The sequence below is a fragment of the Fukomys damarensis genome, unplaced genomic scaffold (assembly GCF_012274545.1).
Source record: "Fukomys damarensis isolate Sample0158 unplaced genomic scaffold, DMR_v1.0_HiC HiC_scaffold_25, whole genome shotgun sequence".
NCBI classification, from domain to species: domain Eukaryota; kingdom Metazoa; phylum Chordata; class Mammalia; order Rodentia; family Bathyergidae; genus Fukomys; species Fukomys damarensis.
The window spans coordinates 17102625-17118039 of record NW_022900937.1 but is presented as its reverse complement, the minus strand read 5'-3'; the positions used below and the strand labels follow the sequence as shown (position 1 = coordinate 17118039).

The following is a 15415-nucleotide window of genomic DNA, read 5'->3' as shown; positions in this document are numbered from 1 at the left end:
CAAGTGGAGATAATTAAAAAGTATTACATCAGTGTAAGTGGCTCTGTGTGTGTCTTTGTCTGTGTGGACTTGTCTACTTGTGTGAATGTCCACATGCGTGTTTCTCTGTCTGTCTGACCTCCTGGAGGTCAGAGCTCGTGGCTTTCCTGCCTTCCCTTCCCTTGCCTGGGTGGTCTCAGGACTATGAGACAGGCTGGGGTGGAAGATGGGGCACTGATTGCAGAGTCTAAAATATAGGTCCTGCCAGCTGTGGTGGTATGCACTTGTAATCCCAGCGCTTGGAAGGCTGAAGCAGGAGGATTGCTCTGAGTTTGAGACCAGCCTGGGCTACATTGTGAGTTCAAGGCCAGCCTGAGCTGCATAGTGAGACTTTGTCTCAAGAAACAAAACAAAACTCCACCAAAAGTAAACAGGCCCTACACCCAGCTGAGACTTACTCTGTGATCTGGCCTCAGTTTCCTCATCTGTAGAATGAAGAGACTGGGTTAACTAGTCATAACCATGTGGGCCTTGTTTGAGTTACAGGAGGGATATGCTTGATTCCTGAATTAATTACTTTGTAGAGATAAATTGGGGAGATGCCTAATTGTTAGTAGCTTTGGGCTTAGACAGGACTGGAATTGAACACCGCCATGCCATGCGTGGGCTGTGTGTCCTTTGCAGTTACTTTTTTCCCTCTACAGTGTCATACAGATTAAAGTGTAAACCAGGTACTCAGATGTTCAATAAACATTGGTTTCTATCCTTTACATGCTGGAGTCTTTAGCTTTCATGCCCTACTAATTCTGATTCAGTGGGGATACTGACTAATTGGATTTGTTTAAACTTCATGTTTAGGGAGTCCTGGGCTATCATGTTGGGGCAGTAGGGACAGTTGGGGGTGGGGAATCTGGCTCTTCCTTCCTCTGCCTTCTAAGAAGCACAGACTCAGATCTGTGTGTGAGCCACTCCCTCCTCCCCTCCCCATTCTCTGATGCAGACCCTTGGCATCTTCTGGTCCCCTGTTCCTGCAGGTTCAAACCCCTTTGCATCTGGTACCGCAGCATGCTGAGCTAAGGGGGATCAGGCCACAGGGTGGAGCTGGGTCAGGTAAGGCCTCAGGTTCCCTGACATGTCCATGCCTGCCTGCCCACATCCAGCCAGGGCAGCTGTCCCCCATCAGTGACACTGCTGGGGGGGTGCTGCTTTGCTTTACTCCTGGCATAGGTGGCCTTAGGGCCCAAGAGCACTGGGGGGGGACACAGGAGCCCCCCGAGACTCATGTTCCCTCAAGGCCTCTAGAATGGCTGAGTTCCAATGGGGAAAGCACAGAGAGGTGGGAGAGGGCAGGAGACGGGTCTTGGCCATGGCTGGTAGGGGTGCCCATCCCGGGAATTCCCTGGAGCCTGTTAAAGCTGGCGGCTCCTGTACCCTCCTGAAATATCCCTGACCTGGAGGGAATGAGGGAGGGGTCTAGGGTGTAGCCAGGCTTGCTGAGTTGGGAAATGCTCTCCCAGTGAGCTCAGGGTGGCCAAGGCCCTAGGGCAGGGGGGAGAGGGTCTGCCCTGGAGGTCATGCTGGTCCCTGCTCTGACCCTATGCATAACTGGCTGGGTGGTCTCGCAGCTCCAGAGGTCGCCATGGAGTTGAGAGTCACTGAGCTGCAGATGATCCTCTGGGGGTCTCCATGACCCTGTCACACCTGGGTGGCTCTGTTTGGGGCCAGAACTGGGAATTTTCCTACTGAGAGCAAAAAAAAAAAAAAAAATGAAAGCAGAGGAGCAATGGGTGGGTTGTGGCCAAAGTAATGTGTTTAAGGAAATTTCTGCATCATGCTGGCCAGGACAGGGAATGTCTGGTCAAAGAGCTGCTGATGGCCTGGGTCTCTGTAAGTAAACAGGCCGCCTCTGAGGGCCGCCCTGAGCTCATTTCCCTCAGCAGTGCAAGGGGGTGATGTCACTGGGAGAGGGACCTCCTGGTTACAGAGTTTGCCTGAGCAGGACCAAGGCTCAGTGATCGCCCGGCCCTGGGTGCTGCTGCCCAGTTACTTCATACTGCTGCTTCCCAGCCAAGGTACACTGTCACCTCCTGTGCACCCCCTCCTGGGGGCTGGGGCCACATCCTGACCCCTCCATGGTGGAAGTGCTCCTGGGAACCTGGGATGACAGTTCTGGGCCAGGCTTCCCGCAGGGCCTCTCCCTCCTTCAGAGCTGGACCCCACGTCGACGGGCACGAGCAGGCTTGGCTTAGTTGCCAGGCATGGCCGCTAGAGGAGAGGATTGCGTGGGCCCCGTGCAGAGTGGATAGTGGCGACGTGCACTGTGCCTGTCTCCTGGGGCCCGGCAGCCAGGTCCTGAGGGAGTTTCCATGAGCAGAGAGTCCAGGCCAGGAAGGCCGAGACGGATGGCAGAGATGCCACAAAGCACGCTCTGTGCCTCCTCTGCAGGCTCTTCCTGAGCGCTGAGCTGCAGGTGACACTTTTATGGGATTGAAGGGGAACAGCTGCCAGGGGTTGGGACAGGCTCCACAGCACCCCATCTCCCCCTGAACCTCCACGGGGAAATTGGGAATGTGAGACTCCAAGAAGAGAGGTGGCCGAAGCTTCTTGGGGGAAGTCCTGGGTCTTCCTTGTGCTTTTTATGTATTCTTAGTCCTGGGCCAACTTCACAGGGGCTCATCGGTCACACAGGCACCCCACACCCCACAGATAATCCAGCCAGCCCACTCAGTGGCTGCCTGTGCAGCTCCGGGATGACCGGGAACCTCAGACTGACCAAGGGGCTCCCAGAGGACCCGCCACTTCTCCAAATGTGGCCTGGCTGACCAATGGGCCATGCTGCTGATTTCCTCAATTATCCAACAGAGAGTCACTCAGCGCCCTGTCTCGGCTGTGTCAAGTCTTGTGCTGGATGCAGAAGGGTACAAGACAGATAAGAGTCTTGCTTTAGGGAGCTGACAAGAAGTAAACAATAAGAGAGCCAGATATGGTGGTCCATGCCTGTAATCCCAACACTTGGAGGCTGAGGCAGGAGGATCACCTTCAATTTGAGGTCTGACTGGACTACCTAGTGAGACTCTGAAGGTGCTAGCAGAAGCATGGGACACTCTTATGTTTGGTTTTTTGAGATAGTGTCTCACTATGTGGTTCAGGCTACTCTTTTTTTATAGTTAAAAATCTGCTAGGCCTGGTGATCTCACTAGTCAGGAGGCTGTGGCAGGAGGATCATTTTGAGTTCAAGGCCAGTGTGGGCTACATAGTGAATTCAAGGCTAGAGCCAGAGATTTTAGCTCAGTGGTACGGCCACCTGTCTCATGAGTGCAAAGTCCTGAGTTTGAACCCTGGTAACAAAAAACAAACAAACAACAACAACAACAACAACAACAAAACCCCAGAATTCAAGGCCAGCTTGAACTACATAGCAAGACATCGTTTAAAAGCAAAAGAAAACAGGGCTGGGGATTTAGTTCATTGGTTCTGCTGCCTGCCTTGTAAGCGCAAGGTCCCAAATTTGATCCCTGGTACCAAAAAAACAAAACGAAACAAAACAAAAAAAAAACCCCAAAACAAAATAACCCAAAAAACTTCTTACAATGAAAATTCCAGGCTCAGACCTCTTTGCAGGTAGATTCTTCCAACATGTAAGGAAGAAATACTTTCATGAAGCCTGCATTACCCCAGAGATATCTTAAAAGTACAGGTTAATATCCATGAGCACAAATGCTTAAGGTTTTTGTCAGATTCGAGTATAGGGATTTAGTATGGGGATTTAGCTCAGTGGTTCTGCTGCCTGCTTTGTAAGCACAAGGTTCCAAGTTTGATCCCTGGTACCAAAAACAAACAAAAACCAAGTACAGTAAATCCAGTCATATATACAGGGATAATTCTTCATAACAAATGGGTTTTACTCAGAAATGCCAGAGTAACCTTTGAACATCACTTGATGTAATTCACATATTCACAAAGTGAAAAATACAAAAATATGTGTGACTACAAATAGGTGCAGAAAAAATATCTTAAGAAATGCAGCATTTATTTTTGATTTTCAAAAGAAAACACAACTCTCAGAGATGTAGGAAAAGAAGGGATTCCTATGGTCAGGCATGAAGGTGTCTCTGCCTCTCAGCCACCCAGGAATTGAGGCAGGAGGACCACTGGATCCCAGCTGCTTTGGCCAGCCTGGGCACCATAGTGAGGCCCATCCTTACAGAAAAATAAGGGAATCCCCTCAACCTAATAAATGGTACTTATGAATAGCTTGCTGCTAATATCATACTTAATGATTCAAGACTGCTTTTCTTGTAGGATTGGGAATGAGGCAGGAAGTATCTGGTTTTACCACTTCTATACAAAATTGTACTGATCTAACCAGTGCAATATAATTACATACAATTTGGAAAGCATAAAATAAAATTGTCTTTTTGTTGTTGAGCGGACCAAGGGATGTTCCACTTTGATCTAAACCCCCCCCCGCTTTTATTTTTGGTATCAGAGATCGAACTTGGGACCTTGCACAAGGCAGGCAGTGGCACCACTGAGCTAAATCCCCAGAACATCCATCCCCAGCCCTTTTTTACTTTTTATTTTGAGACAGGGTCTCCCTAAATTGCCCAGGTTGGACTGGAACTTGGGATCTTCCTGCATCAGATCCCAAGTAGCTGGGATTATAGATGTGCATTATTGTGCTCAGCAAAACTGTCTTTATTTACAAATGGTGTGGCTGGGGTATATAGAAAATCCTCAGTAACCCTGAAAAGATACTAAAATAAATTTAGCAAAATTGAAGTATATAAGATTGCTGTGTAAAAATCAGCTGTATTTCTGTTGAAATTTGACATAAAATAATCCACTTATAGTACCATAAAAAGTATTAAATATTTAGGGATAAATTTGAAACACATATACGACTTGTCCACTGAAAACTAGGGAACATTGTAGAGAAAAATTAATGAGAGAAATATTATGTTTATAGATTGCAAAACTTGATGTTTTCAAGATTATAATTCTCCTGAAATTAATAAATAGATTCAATCCAGAATTAAGGATTATTTTAATCTTACATTATTGCCTTTTCTCTTTTACTTTCCTTTTTAGTTTTATTTTAGGATTCCCTATTTTTAATGTTCATACAGAGATTTCTTTAACTGAAATACTGAATAGTTTCTTTGGTGTGAAAAACTATAATAGTACACAGGATCCTAATGAGATAATTAATAATGTGAAATAGGAAGTAAAGGGCTAAAGGTGTAGGGAAAGTGGGAAGGGTGGGGGAAAGGTAATAAGGGAGAGGAAAAAAGTATGAGAAACTGAAAAAATGGAAATAAAGTGTTTGTAAATGGGGAGGGGAGGAGGGGCTGAAGGGAGGGCAGGGATAAGGGGATAAAATGAGAATCAAGACCTATTATGTAAAGGTACAAATCCCAATGATGAATGTAACTGTATTGTATACCTAGATTGTACCAATAAACTCAATAAAAAAATAAATAGATTCAAAATAATTACAATCAGTATCTCAGCAGGCCCTTTTTGATAATAGCAAAGAAACTTGAATAGCCAAAACAAGTTTTAAAAGATGTATAAAACTGGAGAACTTACTTAAGTTGATTTTGAGATTTACTATAAAGCCAGGTGTGGTGGCACATACCTGTAATTTCAGCACTTGGGAGGCTGAGGCAGGAGGATCGAGAGTTTGAGGCCAGCCTGGGTAAGAGCCTATTAAAAAAAAAGTTACTAGAAAGCTGTAGCAATCAAGACAGTCAGTATAATATTCATGTAAAGATAAACATACATGGAACTGGAACAGCTGGTTATGTATGTGAGGAAAAAAATTGAACTTCTAACTTTACATCTGTTTATAAGAGCTTTACTTATTACGAATTCAACTTTTCATCATCAGGAAATTAGATAACTTATAAGACTTTCATATAGTGGGATGCTTATTACTCAGAATAAAGAGAGATATATGGTTTTTGTTTGTTTTTTCCTTCCGGTACCAGGAATCAAACCCAGGACCTTGCACTTGTAGGGCAGGCATGGCACCACTGAGCTAAATCCTGGGCCCTGACAGATGTGTTATTGACTGTGAACGACATGGATGAATCTCAAAATCAGTAAGTCATACAAACAAGTGCATATTATATTGTTCCATGTATATAATATTTTAGAAAATGAGCCAAGTGTGGTGGCACATGCCTGTAATTCTAGCACACTGGAGGCTGAGGCAGGAGGATCACCTTGAGTTCAAGGCCAGCCTGAGCTAGATGAGATCCTGTCTCCAAAAATAAATAAACAAAATTCTAGAAAATGCAAACAGATATATAATGACAAAGAGAAGATTAATGAATGCTTGCAGGTGAGAAATGAGGAAAGGAGAGTTGGATTTCAAAGGTGCATGGAGAATCTTTTAGGGATGTGGATATGTTTATTGTATTGATAATCTCATGGGTATACATATGTCAAAACATATCAAACTGTACACTTCAAGTAAGCCGTTCACCGTGTGGTAACTATATCTCAAGCTGTTCAAAAAATAACAACTCAGTTAAAGAAAACGCTTTTGATCCCTCTGGCTGCTGTGAGGAGAAGGGACTGAGGTGGGCAAGGGAGGAAGCTGGGGTCCCCGGAAGGTTGGTGCCATCCCCTGAGTGAGATGCTGGTGGCTGTGGTGACAGAGGAAGTGGAGAGCAGTGGACCAAGGGGAGAGATGACATGAGACCTAAGCTATATGACTTGCTTTTAGTTTGGCTATAAAGCAAAAGGGCAGCAGAGAAATCTAGGGAGGCTAAAACATTTCCCTCTGTAGCTCTGGGTATCTGGGGAAGCCTGGGCCAGGGACAGACTCATGAGTGTCTGTCTGTCTCTTTGTAATTCTGGAGATTGAACCCAGCGCCTTAGTACTGAGCTATATCCCTAGACCTTTTTCCCTTTTTATTTTGAGATAGGGTCTCACTAATTTGTTAAGTTGCCCAGGCTGGGTTCGAACTTGCCGTCCTCCTGCCTCAGCTTCCCAGACTTCTGAGATAATAGGCACTCACCATCATGCCCAGAAAGAGTCTCACTTTTTGCCTGTGAAGATGCCTGGGCCCCTTGAAAAGAATCTGGGTGGAGATGAAATCTGGAGGATGTTAACAAATAAATCATATCTGAAAGCCAAATGAATGGATGAGATCATGTAGGGAGAGAGAATAAGGGAAAAGAAAAGAAGTCTGAGCTGAACCGGGGCCACACCAGCATTTAGAGGTCTCATAAAGGAGGGGACCCATAAAGCACATCAGGAAGGAGTAATTGGACAGGGACCCACTGTGCTCATTTCCTGTGGCTGATGTAACACAATCTTAAAACAATGTATTCTCTCCCAGTTCTGGAGGCCAGAAACTCAAAATCAGATCCCTGGGCTGAAAGTGAAGGGTTGGCAGCACCACATCTCTCTGCGGGCTCCACGGGAGATTCCGGATCTTGACTCTTGCAGCTCTGCCCCCTGTTGATATCTTTGAAGAGGGGTCGTATCACTCCAACCTCCCTCCTCCTCCATGGTCACATCACCTTCTCTTCTGCATTACATTGTCCTCTGCCTTACTCTTGTGAGAACACCTGTCATACAATTTCAGGTCCACCTACGTAAGCCAGTGTGTTCTCTTCATCTGGAGATCTTTAATTACACCCACAAAGATCCTTTTACCACACGAGGTCACAGTCACAGCTCCTGTGAATGAGAGAGTAGGCATGTCTTTGGGGGTCACCTTTAAATCCATGACACCAGCTGACAAACAGAAGGAATAGTTTATTGAGCAAAGCAAGATGGCAGGACTTCCTGTGTGTGGGATGAGGGCCTGAAGAGGTCCCTCAAATGCAGGGTGTAGGAGTGCACCCCCACTCTTTTCTCCAGCAGGAAGTATTGGCCGGGGCTGCAGCTGCCTCCCACATGTAAGGGAGGGCCTCTTGGGAGGGGCGCAGACAGGAGCCTCCCCACCTCCCAGCCCTGACTCAGCATCTGGTGGGGGCGTCCACACAGTAGACAAAGCCGTGCTGAAGTTGCACATCTGTTCACGCTGCTCTCCAGTATGGGATCCGCCAATAACTTTCACGTGGAAAACCAGGACCCTCACAAACTCTGGCACCTGGGCCAGCCCGCCTCTGCCGTTTAGTCTCACGCTGACTGGCCCTGGGGTCCCCAGACACCGGCTGCCTCTCAGCCACTGTCCCCCTGCCCCAGGGGTCTTGCCTTGGTGTCTCTTCTGCTGGCAGACTCTTCAGCCTGCTTCCCTGATTTAGCATCCTTGGTGTTTCAGATCTCAACCCAGATTTCTCTTCTCCAGGGAATTCTCCCTTGGTTCCCTGATCTGGATATTGTATATTGCCTTAAATGGGTTTTGAACTCCTGGACTCAAGTGACTTTGGCCTCCCTAGTAGCTGGGACTAGGCATGTGCTACCACACTGTAATAATAATGGGCAATGAACCCTGTATTTTTTATTTTGAGAGAAGTTCTCACCAACTTGCCCATGCTGACCTTGAAGTTGTGATCTTCCTGCTTCAGCCTCCCAGAGTGCTGGAATTACAACTGTGCACCACCACACTTGGCTCTGTAATACAATTCTTTTTTTTTTTTTTTTTTTTTTTTTTTTTTGTACTGGGGATCGAACTCCAGTCCTTGTGCTTGTGAGGCAGATGGCGGAACCATTGAGCCAAATCCCCCGCCCTCTGTTATACTGTTTTATTAATGTTTACTCTACACTGTATATACCACAAAGCAACTCTATATTGTTCGCCACTCTATCCCCTGTGCCTTGTGCAGTCAGTACAGTAACACACAGAAGAGGTTTATGGTTGTCTTAAAACATGCCTGCAAATTTTTTGAAATTCTTCCCATCAAAGGTAATTGACCTTCCTTTAAATATGAGTCGGCCTAGATGCATGCCTGTATTTCCAGCTCTTTGGGAGGCTGAGGCAGGAGGATTGCTTGAGCCTAAGAATTAAAGGCCAGACTGGGCAACATAGAACACAACTCAAATAGAAAAAGAACAGAATTCACCTGAATGAGTGACTCATACTTAACTAACAGAATGAGGCAGAAGAAGCCAGTCCAGAGGTAGCATGGCTTCTGCTGACTCTTTTTGGATGTTCTTTGTCAAAAGGAGCTGCCATGCTATGAAGATGCCCAGGCCCTCAGAGAGGCCATTGTATGGGTTCCAGCCAAAGAGCCCACTGAAAGCCTTAGTTAATATCCTTTGCCTCACATGTACTGAGGAAGCCTTTGCATTTTTTTTGGTACTGGGGATCAGTACCCTTGTGAGGCAGGCTTGTGAGGCAGGCGGTAGCACCACTGAGCTAAATCCCCAGCCCTGAGGAAGACTTTGTAATGATTCCAGCCACAGCTGTTGTCGTAGCCTACTTCCTATTCCTACAGCAAAATGGCAGAGGCTAGGTATTTTACAAAGAAAAGAGGTGCATTTAGCTCATAGTTTTAGAAACTGAGAAGACATTCAGATTTTGCAAGAACTAATGACTTCCACTATGTCCCACCTCTTAAAGCTTTGTCACTTCTTAACATCACCACCCTGGGGACTGATCTAGCATGTGAACTTTTGAGGACACCTCACTGTATCCAGACCATAGCATCACCTGATGGCAGCCCAATGGAGACCCAGTGGGAACTACCTCGCTGAGCCCAGTTACTCCCAGAACCATAAGAGGTAAAAATAAATGATTAGTGTGTGAACCACTCAGTTTGGAGGTGATGTTACGCAGTATTAGATCTGGGAAGAGGGTCCAGCAAGTCCACACTGAGTGGATCAATGTGGAGAGGTTTGGGTGAAGGAATGTTGCCCACGTTTGAGCTCCGTGCGAGCTGTAGCTGACAACTCTCTCTCTCTCCCCTTTCCTGAGAGGTCTCAGAGATTCTGGAAGCCCAAAGGTCTATGCTCACCTCATAACCACTTAAAAGGAGATTCCTAGAAACTCTCTGTTGAGAGTAGGTAACATGGTGAGGCTCTCAAACATTAGCTTTTAGCCAGACATGGTGTCGTACATCTGTAATCCCAGCATTCTGAGAGGCTGAGGTAGGAGGATCCCAAGTCTTAGCCCAGCCTGGGCAATTTAGCCATGTCTCAGAAAAGGGCTAGGGAATGGCTCTAGGGGTTCATTTCCCACTAACAAAAACAAACGGACAAACAAAGAAAGCCCTCTGTCAGGGGCCTCCGTGCGTTCCTTTATTGGAGGTTCTTAACCTTGGGCCCATGGGTAGTTTCAGGGGGAACAAAAACATACATTTTCTCTGTTGGTATACTATTTTCAGGGGTAGAAATTCTCCAGGCTTTAACTGTTACTAGATTTTCTGGTGATGAGGTAGACTAGGTATGCTAAATAAGCTTCCTTCTGAAAATAATCTTGGATACTACTTTTTAAAAAACACTGATGAGCTGGCAAGAAAAAGGAATATTCAAGCCAAAAAACATTCAATAATCTAGAGGAAAGCTGAGGAATAAAACTGACTTTTACCTTGAGGACATTTTAATTTTATTTTAAAACTTTTTTTGATTGTGGTTGAAAAAAAACAAATCATGAGATCAACCATGTTAAATTTTTAAGTGTGTGGTGTGGTATGAAGTACAAGTACAGTGTTGGATAGCAGATTGCTAGAACTTCTTGCAGGACGGAAACTTTATCATTTCGATTTGTAAACTCAGAAAACTCGAACTTGAATTTTCACCATCTCACAGGGATGGAGTAATTGGCAACGATGCTCTAGAAACTGGCTCTGTGATACAGTAAAGCTCCCTGTGCTATTGTTTTACTGTGCCCCACAAACACATGTGTCAAAAATTTAGCCCCACTGCAGTAGTGTGGGAGGCGGGTCTAGGGCTCCACCCTTATGAATGATTTAATGTTGATTACAAGAGGACTTGAGGCTTCCAGTGCAATCTCTTACTCTCCTTCACCCATGTGACATGAGCCAGATAAACTGTTGTTCATAAACTACCCAGCCTCAGGTGTTGGGTTAGAGGAGTGCGGAACACATGAACACATCCTGTCTTTCGTGCTTGTTGATGTTCAGGGTATCAACTTCCCATCGTTGATTTTAAGCAGTCCATAGTACCAAGAACTAGCATGCAAAATATTTGGTTCTTGTGTCCAGCACACTACTGATAGCAATTCAAAGCCTCTCTCTATGGGGGGAAGTCTAATACATCCTTCCCTACGTAAGACTGGGACTTTTGTGAATGAATTAACCAGACGTAAGCACCACCCTCTCCCACCAGAATGAGAAGTAAAATGCTTTCCCTGTTTCAGGAGAAAATTCAACCCCCCCGCAATAATTTATAACCACCTGTACATGGATTTGAAGTCAAACCTACCCTACCTGAATAGTCTGAAAAATTAAAGTCAAGCATTTAAAATGGTTCCAGTCTGATAATGCACATAAGCATCAAATGGAAACCCTCCTAGAACCATCTCACTCCATCCTAAGCCTCAAGGATTCTCACAGATAAATCTCTGAAGAAACAAGGAGCTCCTAGACAGGAGCAATACACAGTAGACAGGGGAAATAAATGTTTATAGACTTTGGATATTTAAAACTTCAGACAAATAACAAAAATTACATTTAAATGCTTAGCAAGTAAAGAAGCTTGAAAATTTGAGCAGGTAGACAACAGATTTTAATGAAAGGCATGTATATTTTGGACAAGAACCAAATAGAATATCTATCTAGCAATGTGAGCAATCATAACGAAGCCTACAGATCCCATGGTTACATTTGATATGTGATTGGATACAAGTGACCATGTCAGACACAGTAAAGTTAGAACTGGAAGACCGACCTGAATACATTTTCTAATATGCAGCACAGGGAAATAAAAAGATGGAAAATAGGAAAGAGTAGTTTAAAGAAATGGAGGATAGATTCAGGAGATCTGAGACTGTGTACTTAAAGATCCCAGGAGAAGGGAGTAAGAGAATGTGACGGAGACAGTAATTATATAGTGCCTGAGATTCATCCAGGAATTCATCAACCTATAAATTCAAGATTCCCAGGATGCTGGAGATTTAGCTTCGTGATTCCGCCCACCTGCCTCAAAAGTGCAAGGCCCCGAGTTTGATCCCTTGATACCAAAACTGCCCCCCAAAGATTCCCAGGAAACCCTACAAAGGATAAACAAAAAAAAAAGAGATCCACAATTAGCTGCATCATGGTGACATGCAAAATACCAAAGGTTGAAAAAGTGTTAGGGACAGATTGTTTTCCAAGTGGTGACAGGCTAAATTAGCTGACTTCTCAATAGCTGGAAGACAGAAGAATTATGTCTTCAGTGTGCTGAGAGAAAACAACTGTCAAAACTACTGAAAAGAAAATACCAAAGTGAAAAAGTGTTAGGGACAGATTGTTTTCCAAGTGGTGACAGGCTAAATTAGCTGACTTCTCAATAGCTGGAAGACAGAAGAATTATGTCTTCAGTGTGCTGAGAGAAAACAACTGTCAAAACTACTGAAAAGATTTTAAGAGTTTAAAAAAAAAATAATTGTATGATGAGACAAACCAAATGTGCCTTTGCCACCAGCAGGCGGAAGAAATTATTCCAGATGGAGGGAACAAAAAACAAGGATGTAGAACAAAGAAAGTGGTGCATGAAAACATTGAAATAGTGTAAAAAACGGTAATATGGATGTCTTTTTTACTTAAAAAATAAAATAAGATTCAAACGCATAAAAGCAATAGTATATAATAAACTAGGAGAGGAGAAATGGGAATTAATTCTAAGGTTCTTGTATCATTTGATAACACAATCCATTAAATATTGATTAACTTTAGACTCAGACAAATAAAATGAGTATATTAAAATTCCTATCACAACCACCAGGCATAGCAAAATTAAAAAAATATAATTTGCAAACTAATAATGAAGAAAAATGGAATAAGAAAAATATAAAAGCAAGAAGGAAGCTGGGTATGGTGGTGCACGCCTGCAATCCCAGACTTAGGAGGCAGAGGCAGAGGCAGGAGGGTGGTTAGTTTGACCAGTCTGGATTATACTGCAAGTTCAGTGCTGGCCTGGACTACATGGTGAAACTCTCTCTCTTAAAAAAAAAAGAAAAGAAAGAAAGAAAGAAAGAAAAAAACCCTAGAAAATATAGAATAATCATGTGAAAGCAAATGTGTTTGTGTATGTAAATATTAGAATTTAAATAAATTTAAGTGGACTAAATGCTTCATCTAAAAGAAAAATATTGCCAGATTAGGTAAAGCAGTGAAACCCAATTATAAGCTATTATGTTGTCTTATGAGAGATACAGTTAATACATATAAGAACACAGACATTTTTTTAAACTTTTTTTTATCTTATTGTTTATTGGTACTTTTAAAGTATATAGTAAGTTATATTCATCATTGTTATCTTATACCTTTACATGACAGATTTTGGTTCTCATTTAAAAAAATTTTTTTTTATACTGGTGATCAAACTTAGGACCTTGTGCTTGTGAGGCAGGTGCAGTGCCAGTGACCTAAATCCCCGGCCCCAGAAAAGTTGAAAAGTAAAAGGATGGAAAAAATCTGTCAAATACTAACACAGATAGCTGCTGCATCTACCTTAATTTTAGTCAAAACTAAGGCAACAAACATGGTGAGAGACAAAAGAGTCACTTCCTAATGATAAAAGTTCCAATTCATCAGCAAGCTAGAGCAATCTTAGAACTCTATACACTCAGTAACATAACTTCAAAATACATAAAGTAACAGGAAAAAACAAGGAAGCAAAATAAAAGCCAACAAGTTCAAATACAGTGGATGTGGTCCACATACCTCAGTGCTGGGCAGATTGAGCAAGCAGTAAGGACTAGGAACTGAGGTCCATAGAGAAGAAGCGACACCCATCCCTCATCTTCCCCTGGACAACAAGCTCCTGTCAGATCCCGCACACCAAGCTTTGTCATTTAATCTGTAGAGAAATGATCGCTTTTGCCTATCTTGGTAGGAATTTATGGTCCTGTTCTATAATTTAGGAGGATGAGGCTTGAGGAGGTTAAATAATTTGGCTAAGGTCTCTTCCTCAGAACCTTAAATGTCAAGTTCTACTTCTAACACTGTCTTCTACCTTCCTATTTAACAATCTTAATCCCCCAAATGGACTGCTTATATCCCAGGTGTTCCTCCAATTTGCAGTGATCCTCCCGCCTTAGCCTCCTGAGTGCTGGGGCTCTAGGTGTGCACCTCCACACCCAACGAAGCCTCTTCCTTGTGAAAAGGATGGCGTCCTCTGCTTTCGGGCCGCCTTGTAAACACTCCTTTACTCCTGTACCCATCCACACATGTCCAAAGAGTATTTAATGCTGCTTCCACTCCCCATCTCCTCCCCACCTCCGTTCTTCTATCCTCTCCTTTGCAGAGTGGCTTCAGTCGTCATGACATATTTCTAAAACATGGAGCCTGCCCGTGCCCACCCTGGCCAATGTGTCCTCAGTTGAACAAATGAAGGTGATACACACATGCTCCTCGGAGGTAGGGTTGCATGGTCCCTCTTGTCCTCTCTCCTTGTCTGGCAAGGGCCAGCTGGGGCTCTGTGTGACCCTCTTTCTGCCATCTGTGCTGTCCTCACAGTGCGCTCTCTCCCTCTCCTGTCACCTGCGGATAAACCTCAGCGTGTCATCTCTGTCCACTGGGCTCCTGTTTCTCTACCACAGCTTCCTGCACCCAAAACCTCCAGAGTCTGTGTCCCAGGCCTGCCAGCTGCGATTGAAGAACCTTGGTGGTGACACTGCCCTTTGCTGTCCTGGTTGCCACAAGTCACAGAGCTTTTCAAGATCCCTCACCTTCCCTCCTTCCCTTCTGTGGGAACTCAGGTGTTCCTGGGGCTTTAGTTTGGGGAAATGCATGTTGTGGGGCCTTGGTCATTAAAGCCACAGCCGGCACCTGTGAATTCACCTTGGCGAGTGCTTTCCTGTCAGAGCAGTCATCAGCAGCAGCAGCCGTAAGAGGAATCAGGCGAGCTTTTAAAAAAACCGCTGTTGTTCCAGCACCAATCAGATTTAAAGCCACTTTGCCAAAGGTCAGAGGCCAACCGAGGTCTCAAATGGGGCTGAGCAGGAGGCTCGGTTTGCGGGTTTTGGCTTCCGCTGGGACTACAAGGCCTCAGCAAGCCCGGGAGCTCCCTTTGTGTTGGCTGGGAAGGCGTTTCTGCCACCTCTTTCCCAGGCTTGGTGGTGGCTGCTCCAAGCTTCAGAATGTGTGTGGGTCACCTCTCTGTCTAGCCTCAGGCTCTTCCCACTGGAAAGATGGCGCACCCTTTGATGCGGGGGAGGAAGCATTTTTGAGGTAAAATGTTGTGTAACAGCCAAGAACGGAAAATATTAAAAGCCCACTGGCGCCAACAAGGTTGGCGCCAGGGCCAGAAAGTACAGAGAACAGGAGGGACATCCCTGCAGTGGAAAGGCGGGGCACGGAGGGG

The 15415-nt window shown here is 44.6% G+C and overlaps 1 protein-coding gene across 2 annotated transcripts in view; it reads left to right on the top strand.

The window, feature by feature from the left end:
* Positions 1 to 9512: 9512 nt before the first annotated feature.
* Cilp (cartilage intermediate layer protein) overlaps positions 9513 to 15415 on the top strand; it is a 29453-nt gene continuing 23550 nt past the window's right edge. The window contains exons 1-2 of one of the 2 annotated variants that reach the window (XM_033756024.1): positions 9513 to 9667; positions 14357 to 14469. The gene's annotated coding sequence lies outside the window, so the exon portion shown is untranslated. The remainder of the gene's footprint in view (positions 9668 to 14356; positions 14470 to 15415) is intronic. The other variant, XM_033756025.1, reaches the window with a different exon arrangement.